This window comes from Prunus persica, chromosome G1 (genome assembly GCF_000346465.2).
Source record: "Prunus persica cultivar Lovell chromosome G1, Prunus_persica_NCBIv2, whole genome shotgun sequence".
Taxonomy (NCBI): domain Eukaryota; kingdom Viridiplantae; phylum Streptophyta; class Magnoliopsida; order Rosales; family Rosaceae; genus Prunus; species Prunus persica.
The window spans coordinates 5,451,460-5,461,290 of NC_034009.1; the positions used below are offsets into that span (position 1 = coordinate 5,451,460).

Genomic DNA, 9,831 nt, shown 5'->3' on the forward strand with positions numbered 1-9,831 from the left:
CAGGTAGGCGGGTGTGATCAATGGCAATAAATGCTTCTATGTCTCCAAGGACATGGATGAGTTGTTGAGCATCATGAACACCACGAACATATATGTCTTCCAATGGCTCCAACCTTATTAAGTTGGGGTATGATGCATGATAAAGGTTGCCTAGTTGTTGCAATCGACGAAATGAGAAGCTGAATTTTGTGAATATGTAGACGGAGGAGCCCCCTAGTCCGCCATGTGAAGGTGGGAGCTGAGCTTGTATTGTAAGTTAGAGACAAAGTTGCATCTTCCCGTAACCACTCTCCCCTACCAATTCTGTTATGGAGTTGCAGGGTATCCCACCCCCCAAGCAGTCATCTAGTATTGGGCATCCGATGGATAATTTAGGGGTTGAAAGAGGAAGAAGCATGAGGTTTTGGGATGTCATGTTTCTGTAATTTAGGGGGGATGTGATGGTGCTACAAGGCATGCATTATACATATAGAGTTCATTTTGAAGGTCTTTAATGGTGGCCATATGTCTTTTAAGGGATGTATGATTCATCCTTTTTCCAGGTTGTAATTACTTTTTTGTTTATTTATTTGTATTTTTTTGGACCAAATAATTTAAAAAACATTCTGATGCAGTATGTACTATAATAGGATCATACTGTAACTCTATCACTACTCTATTGTACTCCTATTGACATAATATTGCCATTATACGCATGTTTATTGTATAGTTATTGCTGCTATATCGCCACTGAACTGGACACCGATAAACTGTATACACACAAATACAAAAAGAGGCAGCATCATTCCATAAAATCATACTTCCAAACTTACATAACACAACAACAGGCCACCCCATCGTTACATAATACAAAAAGAGGCCACCTCATAGTTCCATTTCTCTGCTGTTTACAAATTCGAAGTTGCATACTCTTCAAGTGCGGCGACCGCGACCCATGAAATTCATGACCCCGCCCACAGTGATGTTGGCCCAGTTTCCTGCCAGATCCACTATTTTTGCAAAGTTACGAAGTTGTTCGAATCCGCTTTCCACTTCTTGTTGCTTCAACTTGGCCATTTCTTATGATTCCTTGAATACTAGGCCTGGGCACGGTTCGGGTCGGGTCAAATTTTGGCCGACCCGCGAGCCAAACCGAAGGAGAGTTCGGTTCTCGGGTCGGGTCGGGTCTAGGATGAAACCCGAAAATGGGCCGAACCGGAAATGGGCTCGGTTCTCGGGTCGGTTCTGATTTATTCTCGGTTTGGGCTTAGGCCCATTTTTTCAATTTTCCAAAAGCCCAAATCTTATTTATTTTCGGCCAAAAACAGCCCAAATCATATTTTTTTAGTAAAACAAAGCCCAAATCCGATTTCCTTTCAGCCAAAACCCTTTTTTTTGTTGTCAAATTGCCAAAACCTATTAAATTCTTATGAACAAGCCCAAAACACTTTTTACTTCTCTTTCAAAACCTGAAATTATGTAAATTCAAGCTATAAAAATCCATCATTCCAATCTAAGTTTCTAAACTAAATAAATCTCACATACACACATTCAATTCAACCAACCAACCAAGGAAAGGAAATATAATCTCTTACAAACCATTACAAAAAATAATACACAAACCAAATTAAACTTATGACATTAAAGATTACAACCCATCACAAAAATACACATAGAGATAATATCCTTGCAAAAAATCTGCTGCATCCATTCTTCCAAAAGCCTTCACAAAGCAACCTACACAACACTTAAAAGAATTAACACAAAGTTTCACCATCAACAAATCATAATTAAAATAAGATGCAATAAAAATACCTTCCAACATATCTTAATCACACTAAGAAGGGAGAGTCTTATTCAAATTTGTCATGGATGTTTTACTCCCCATTTCTACAAAGTATAATAAAATAAATCAAACCAATTTGAGTTAGAACACATAAAAATAAGAAAATAATCGGATTCAAATATACTTATAGAAATGAAAATATTACCCATTTCAATTGATTCATAGAACTCCATCTTTTGTGAATGAAATCAAACAAAGGGTTAGGTTACAAACAAGCTTCATTTGTTCCATAAACAAGCTTCACTCAAAATAGCAACAACAAAGATAGATATACATTACAAAAAGTAAATCATATGGGGACACAAATGAAAGACTGAAATGAACTTAAGTGCAATAAAATAGGGTCCAACAGAAAAGTATGAATCAAAAGAGAGCAGCATAGAAACGCATAAACGAAATCAAACAAGAATGTTCCATCCACATATCATATTGGCCACCACAGTTTTATATATAACTGATAAGAAAAATCACAGATAGAGGAGTAGAATCCAATACCAATAAGAAGTTCGGTGCCACTGGGTTTAGCTTCCCCAAACATCCATGCAAATGACAGTGCCATTGTTGCAATCAGAACCGCGAACACTGCTTCCAGCTTCCTCACACCATAATTTTCAAGAAAAAGAAAGATGAAACTGTAGCAAGGAAACAAATGAAATTATTTTCGAGTTATCAATTTTAAAATAGTTGCAAGTTCAAGGAAAAAAAAATTTGGTTCAGTTCTAAGACAATGCAGGAAAAGAAAGAAACTACAAGCTTGGACTATCAGAAACTTTATTCTTTTGAACCTTAAAAACTGAAAATTAGTCAGCGAGAACTAATAAATCTATTCGGCATGGTTGAAATGAGCTTCACTTTCCAGAAATTAAATATTTTTAAATCTTGGATTTTCCAGGCAACCAAGCAGAATTCAATCCTTCACTTTGAATAGACTCTCAAATTCCTGATTTCAAACAACACTACATCTTTCTATAAACTGAACTAAGTCAACTGGCTGACTAAGAACTTCAAATCTTTAACACAACTACAGAAAGCGCCGAAACCAGTGGCCCTTTGAAAATTGTGAAAGAATCAAACATACTCATATCAAAGAAAAGCCACAGAAATTGCTTGCACATTAAATACCAAAAATCCATACATCGAAAGTAAAGCCATGTGGAGCTGATGATATAAAAATATGTAATTCTAATGCACACATTCAATTTTAAGCCACAAATAGAGATTGAGACAGAAATATTTATACCTTCAATTTTGCCTATTAATCCAAACCCACAGAGACTAAGCACAACTACTGCAAAATTAAGAACAAATTGTGTTAATTACAACAGAATACCAAAATTTCAAAACCCTAATAATCTACTAAATTAGGGAAAATGAAAACAACTAAGAATTCAAACCAAATACATACAAATTACCTTAGAATGAACCAGAGCCCTCCATAATTTACAAGGATTCGCTCCAAAAACCAATAAAATTGGATGATGTTTGGTTCGGTTTGGAGAAAGAGAATGAGTCTCGCGCGACTCTAAGAGACTTAAAGATGTGAAGAGTGAGAGAGAGCCAAGGGATGAGTCGAGAGAGAGACAGAGAGCCAAGGGATGGCGGCCGATGAGGTGAGGGTTAGTCTCAGATCGGGAGAGAAATAGTGTAGGGTTTCGTTTCGTGAGTTTCATGAGAGAGAGAGAGAGAGAGAGAGAGAGAGAGAGAGAGAGACGGCCGAGTGAGTGAGAGAGAGTCTGAGAGGGTTATTGAAAAAATAATAAACAAATAATTGAGAGAGGTTCTAATATAGTGCAAGCAGACCCACCCAAAGTTCTTATTTAAGCCAATGAGACAACGCCATGTGTCAAAAGCATATATAATTAAATAATGGTCGGTTCGGTTCAGGTCCAACGGTTCAAAAAATTTTAGACCCGAAGGCTGAACCGAAGTCAACGGTTCGGTTCAGGTCCAGCGTTGACTTTTTCGGTTTGGTCAAAAAAACCTTATTTTTCGGTTCGGTTTGGTTTGGTTCGGTCGGTTTGATCGGTTTATCGGTTTTTATGCCCACCCCTATTGAATACCATAATTGCACTGGCAGGGGCAATTTCAATTTTTCCTTTCATTGGCTTTATATGTAGGAGATGCATGCAGGCATGATAACGAGAGCAAATTGTGCTCTTTTTTATGACACCTCATCTAGCTTGGCCCTCCACGATTTTTGAAACTATGTCTGCATGGAGATTTTTCCAAAACATGGTATTGCCTCGACATTGCTGCATGCCATAGACCAAGTCTGCAGTAAGTGAATTGGGTGACTTGGCTTGTGTTTCAGTCTCCCCTCCTTCAGCTGTACTATTTAATAAGAACAAAATTAAGAAAAAAAAGACCCTCCTAATTGCATTAGTTTGTACTTTATACATATTAATTTGCTAGTTTCGTGGTAGTTATTAATCGTCCACTATGTCATATTGTAATATAATTTTTATAACATGTATTATTCTTATTCAATAGTATGTGAGAATTATTTGTACAATACGTGAATTTTGTGTGTCTTGCTATAAATGTTGTAAAGAATACGTGTATTTTGTGTATTAAATGTCAGAAATATGTATGTATATGTACAACCACATTTTCTTTTTAAAAAACGTGAGACGTGTATAGAACACGAATGTATTACTGAAAAATACGTACGTATGTGTATAATAGAGTATTAAACTTGAAAGTGCTAAATTCTTGTCCTGTATATATAAAAGACTGTATTATTTATTGAAGACAACTTTTTTATTATTAAGCACAAAAAAAAAATTTAAAAAAATCGGGTATAGCCGAGCGGCTATACTATTTCCTATTTTTTTTAAAAAGATAATAGACCACAGCCCTTTGGTGCCCACGTGTAATATAGTATAGCCGTGCGGCGATACTATTTTTATAAAGCAAGGACCCCCACCAGTTTGCCGCCACGTGTCAAAAGCACTCTATTTTAAAAATTAAAAAATAGCATATAGCCGCTCGGCTATACTATTTTTTAAAACAAAGCCCCCCACCAATTTGCCGCCACGTGTCAAAAGTACTTTATTTTTACAAAAACTGAGTATAGCCGTGCGGCTGTACGATTTTGTTTTATTTTTAAATAGGTCCCTCTTGCGCCACGTGTCCTAAATATATTTATTCATTTAAAATCGTAGTATAGCCGCCCGGCTATACTATTTAAATGCATTATATTCATAGGTATAGCCGCACGGCGATACTATTTAATAAGAACAAAATTAAGAAAAAAAAGACCCTCCTAATTGCATTAGTTTGTACTTTATACATATTAATTTGCTAGTTTCGTGGTAGTTATTAATCGTCCACTATATCATATTGTAATATAATTTTTATAACATGTATTATTCTTATTCAATAGTATGTGAGAATTATTTGTACAATACGTGAATTTTGTGTGTCTTGCTACAAATGTTGTAAAGAATACGTGTATTTTGTGTATTAAACGTCAGAAATATGTATGTATATGTACAACCACATTTTCTTTTTAAAAAACGTGAGACGTGTATAGAACACGAATGTATTACTGAAAAATACGTACGTATGTGTATAATAGAGTATTAAACTTGAAAGTGCTAAATTCTTGTCCTATATCTCTAAAAAAGTAAAAAATTTAAAGAGAAGAATAGAGACTCGGGTAATGTCTTAATTGTAATGGATAACTACTCTTTTTATTTAAATCATAGAGCCCAAGAGCCCTTTTGATTAATTAAATATATTAATTAACTATTGACCCGACTAATTAGGTATTTAACCAATGGCCATACCCACAAGCCACTCAATTGGTGCACTTGCATAGCCAATACAAACTGTTTCTTTTCCAAGAGTTAGTATTATAAGGACTTCTAAGAAACTCTAATCTTCCAATGTGGGAACTCAAAATGTGTTTGCAATGCCTTGGAAAACCTACAAAACTAAATATAGGCTGACAGATTATTAACAACTTTTTCGATTTTTCATAGTTTCATCTCACCTTAATTATAGGCTCAGAGATTATGAACAAGAAGAAGAAAAAGGAGTGTCTTCGAGCAATAGAAGTGTCTTCGAAGCAAATCAAACAATTCTCCTTCACACTCATGGTTTTGCTAGTTCCTGCAGGGTAGGTGCTCTGAGAAGCTGTAGCCCCCATTAAACACAAGAGTTACTTGATTGACTCGCTGCTTCCAGGAAGTGTGTTTGTAACCTGTAATCTGTAAAATGTCAATCGCCTGTATCAATTGCATTGAACTAAAGTTTAATGATGTGCCACTGAGCATGGTTTTATTTATTTATTTTTATTTAATGAAATGTGAACTACAATAATGAAGATATGAATTAACTGAACAATAATTGAATCCCTTGGAGGGAGAAAATGAAGTAAATACATGAATACTCAAAGTGATATATGAAATTCTAACAGGTTGGCCTCATCAAGGTCAACAGCGAATTCAAGGTACCAAGAAGGAAAAAAAAAAAAAAAAAAAAAAGAAGCAAATTTGATTTATGGGTTTTGTTTCTTGAGCTCTGTTAATGTCTAGCATTTTGGTTTTTGATTGTTTGTTTGATGAAATGTTGGTTTTGTAGGAAGGATTTGGATATTGCCACGGTGAAGGCCACCAGTCACGTTGAGTGCCCTCCGAAGGAACGCCATGTTCGAAGTGAGTTTATGTCTTTTTCATTTGATTTTCTAAATTTATGATTTTGTGTTTTGAATGATGTGAGGATTTGAATTTGCATGACAATGGTTATCAAGATTTGTAATTGTGGTCATTTTCCTTGCATTTGCTAACAGAATGTTTGTAGTTGTATTTTCCATTTCTGTTTTGAATTCCGTTGTCTAAATGCCTTGCATTTCTTGCACTAATGATCTTTCCTAATTCAGTCTCAGTCTCATACCTGATTATTTTCTTTTGGGGGGGTTTTGTTTTTGTTTCCCTGCATGGAGATTTTCTCTGCAACATCTGTGACACGTCCACGGGCAGATGTGGCATACTGCATTCATGCTCTGGCCAAGAGATTGTCCAAGACTCGGAGCTGGATTGTATGTCCTTAATTCTTCTTCTTCTTCTTCTTCTTCTTCTTATCATAGTGTTTGTTCTTAATTGAAACAATATGTAAATTTGGCTCAAGGTCCAGGAGGCTTCGAATTGATATATAACTGATACGAATTGGTTTTGTAGCAGTTGCAAAAAGTTAGCATGAAAACAAGCTCAAAAGAACTGATGTGATAATGCAGTTGCAAACATATTATGACTTGGTTCCTTAAATGTAGCAAATCACTTACCTAATGACAAGTTGACAAAATCTACAGGTTGCCATAAAGACATTGATAGTTATTCATAGAACATTGAGAGAGGGTGATCCTACATTTAGAGAAGAGCTTCTAAACTATTCTCAGAGAGGACACATTCTCCAAATTTCCAATTTTAAAGATGACTCAAGTCCCCTTGGTAAAATGCTTCTACCTTCCCTGGCAGTTTTTTCATGTAACATGTTGCCAATATTGTAACAGTCTCTTCTTAGACCAAATTCTACCTTGCAGCTTGGGATTGCTCTGCTTGGGTTAGGACATATGCCCTCTTTCTAGAAGAACGGCTGGAGTGTTTCCGGGTTCTGAAGTATGACATCGAGTCGGAGCGTTTGACAAAAACATCACCAGGATCAACAAAGGTGTGGTTTGTGCTTGTCATTTCTCACACTGAATTTCTTCATCATCTTTAGCATAACAAAGATACTATTAACTCCACTAGGTACATAGTAGAACACGAACATTGGCTGCCGATGAGCTGTTGGAGCAACTACCTGCACTGCAGCAACTTCTTTACCGCCTCATGGGCTGCCAGGTAATAACTTAATATTGATACAGAATGTTGTGATATTTATTGCAAGCGCACAGCACAAGTAATATAGTGATGAGTGAAGTGTCGTTCCCACGAAGAGTGATTTAATTTACCAAGTACCGATTGTGATTAACCCAAGACTTTATTTGAACAATTGATGATGAGATTTGATTGATTAATTAACTAAAACAATGAATAAAAACAAGCGTAGAAAAATAAAGTAGTGAGATTCAAGTTATGAGAGCACTAGAGCTTCCGATTTCACCATAGCCAATTCTACCCAATTCCCTTAGCATGTTAATCCTAATTATTCTCTATGTTGACAGTTGATTTTCCCTACTTTATTCGATACTCCATCCCTGGTTATACCAAAATTATTCTTATTACCAACCCACTCTATCCCTAGTAATGGAATTAAGATAATAAGAACCCATTAAATTCCTTGGAAAACCTACAAAACAACCACATAAGTCATGACAAACATCCCTGTCTAATCATGTAACTCATGGTATCTATTACAAGAAGCAACCCCAAATTGGATATTCCTATCGTCAATTTAGCATCAAAACAATTAAATGTTGGCCAAACATTCAAAGCATTAAGCATGGTAATAGATACTCAACATGGAAAAATACTTGGAATTAACATTGACTAAAGTAATTGAATATTCATGGCTAGGCTACATCGTAGCCCTAGCAAGAAGAAATTAGTTCATGACAACTTTAATAAAAACCATGATAAATAATATCATAGGAAAGAAGTAACCAATTGAAGATTTGATCTCTGCACGACAGCAACTCTAGCTCCAGGTTGTCTTCTTTGTCTCTCTAAAACTCTCTCTCTCTCTCTCTCTCTCTCTCTCTCTCTCTCTCTCTCTCTCTCTCTCTCTCTCTCTCTCTCTCTCTCTCTCTCTCTCTCTCTCCTTTGAGTGTTTCGGCGATGAGTATGAATGTGTAGGGATTTTAGGGTAGATGATGGAGGATGGATGATGGGTAATGGATCCTTTCAACAATGACCTAAACTCCCTATTTATAAAACTCCTAGAAATCCTACCTAAGGAATAATTACAATTGTTATAAAAATAGGATTCCTTCTTAAATAAGGTCTTCTTTATTTCTCCTTGTTTGACTTGATAAGACTTGCACCATCTTGAACTAGGAAATTTGACAACATTCCTTGCAACAAAAGGAATGACTTGGCTTCTTTTTAATTGATCTTCATCTTCTTGCCTTTTTTAGCACACTTTCTCCTATTTCACAATTCCTTCACAAATCTCACAAAACCAATTAAAAACAACCAATTTAATCCAAGAAATTAATAAATAAATAAGCAAAGGAGGCATAAAATATATATAAAATATAGACTTATCAAATACCCCCAAACCTATCTTTTGCTAGTCCTCGAGCAAAACTGAAAATCAAAAATAAATTAAAACAAACAAACTAAATTAAACCACTTTCGTAGGTAATCTTGATGGCACTTAGCATGTGCCACAAGCCTTTAAACCTCTAGGTGTCCCTAGTGGGAGGAGTTGTGTCTCCTGAGGGTTTACCAGTCACGACACCCACAAACACTTCTTGCAAAACAAATTCGTTAAAGCAATACTTCCAACAAACTAATAATAACCAATGAATGCCAATCACAATTCAAAAACTAAAGTTATGCCACTACAAATAAAATGCACCATAGTGTAAAGTGTAAAGCCAAAACTCCAAGCATTCAAACATAAAGATAACCACATTCGGCGTGTGTACAAATTCGTCTCAACTCTAGGCCTCACAGGATAACTCTCAATTTTCTCACAGAACCTAGGGTTGCACTCTTACCCCGCATATGTGAATGAAGTTAGGTGAAGAATTCAAAATATAAGACACATATGCATCCAAAAATGAATAAAAGGAAATTTCTAAAAATAGATCTCATGGAAAGGAAATCAAATACTAAAAACCATAGATGAAGTACATACCTCTACTTCTGAGTAAGAAGTCCCCAAAAATCCGTTAGGTCTTTACTATGGTTGTAATGAAGGGCTAGGTTATGGGTTATGAAAGAAAGGGAAGGAAATACTAGAACTTGAAACATACCAAGGCATTTATCACGTTATAAGGCTCGGCTCTTCAAATTTACTTCACAGAGGCGTCCAGGATTTGATATGCTTACAGG

At 35.8% G+C, this 9,831-nt stretch overlaps 1 long non-coding RNA gene and 1 pseudogene across 3 annotated transcripts; one reads left to right on the forward strand and one right to left on the reverse strand.

The window, feature by feature from the left end:
• Positions 1,438-3,558, reverse strand: LOC18793482. Of its 3 annotated transcripts, none has more exons than XR_002269617.1 (6): positions 3,238-3,558; positions 3,066-3,113; positions 2,321-2,457; positions 1,971-2,063; positions 1,795-1,869; positions 1,438-1,716 (listed from the first exon to the last, which is right to left on the reverse strand). It is a non-coding gene; the product is annotated as an uncharacterized LOC18793482 (long non-coding RNA). The 3 variants fall into 3 exon arrangements; XR_002269616.1 differs by having other exon boundaries at positions 1,971-1,998; positions 3,238-3,556; XR_002269618.1 differs by lacking the exon at positions 1,971-2,063 and having other exon boundaries at positions 3,238-3,555.
• The window catches only part of LOC18791374, a 22,064-nt pseudogene continuing 18,279 nt past the window's right edge, over positions 6,047-9,831 (forward strand).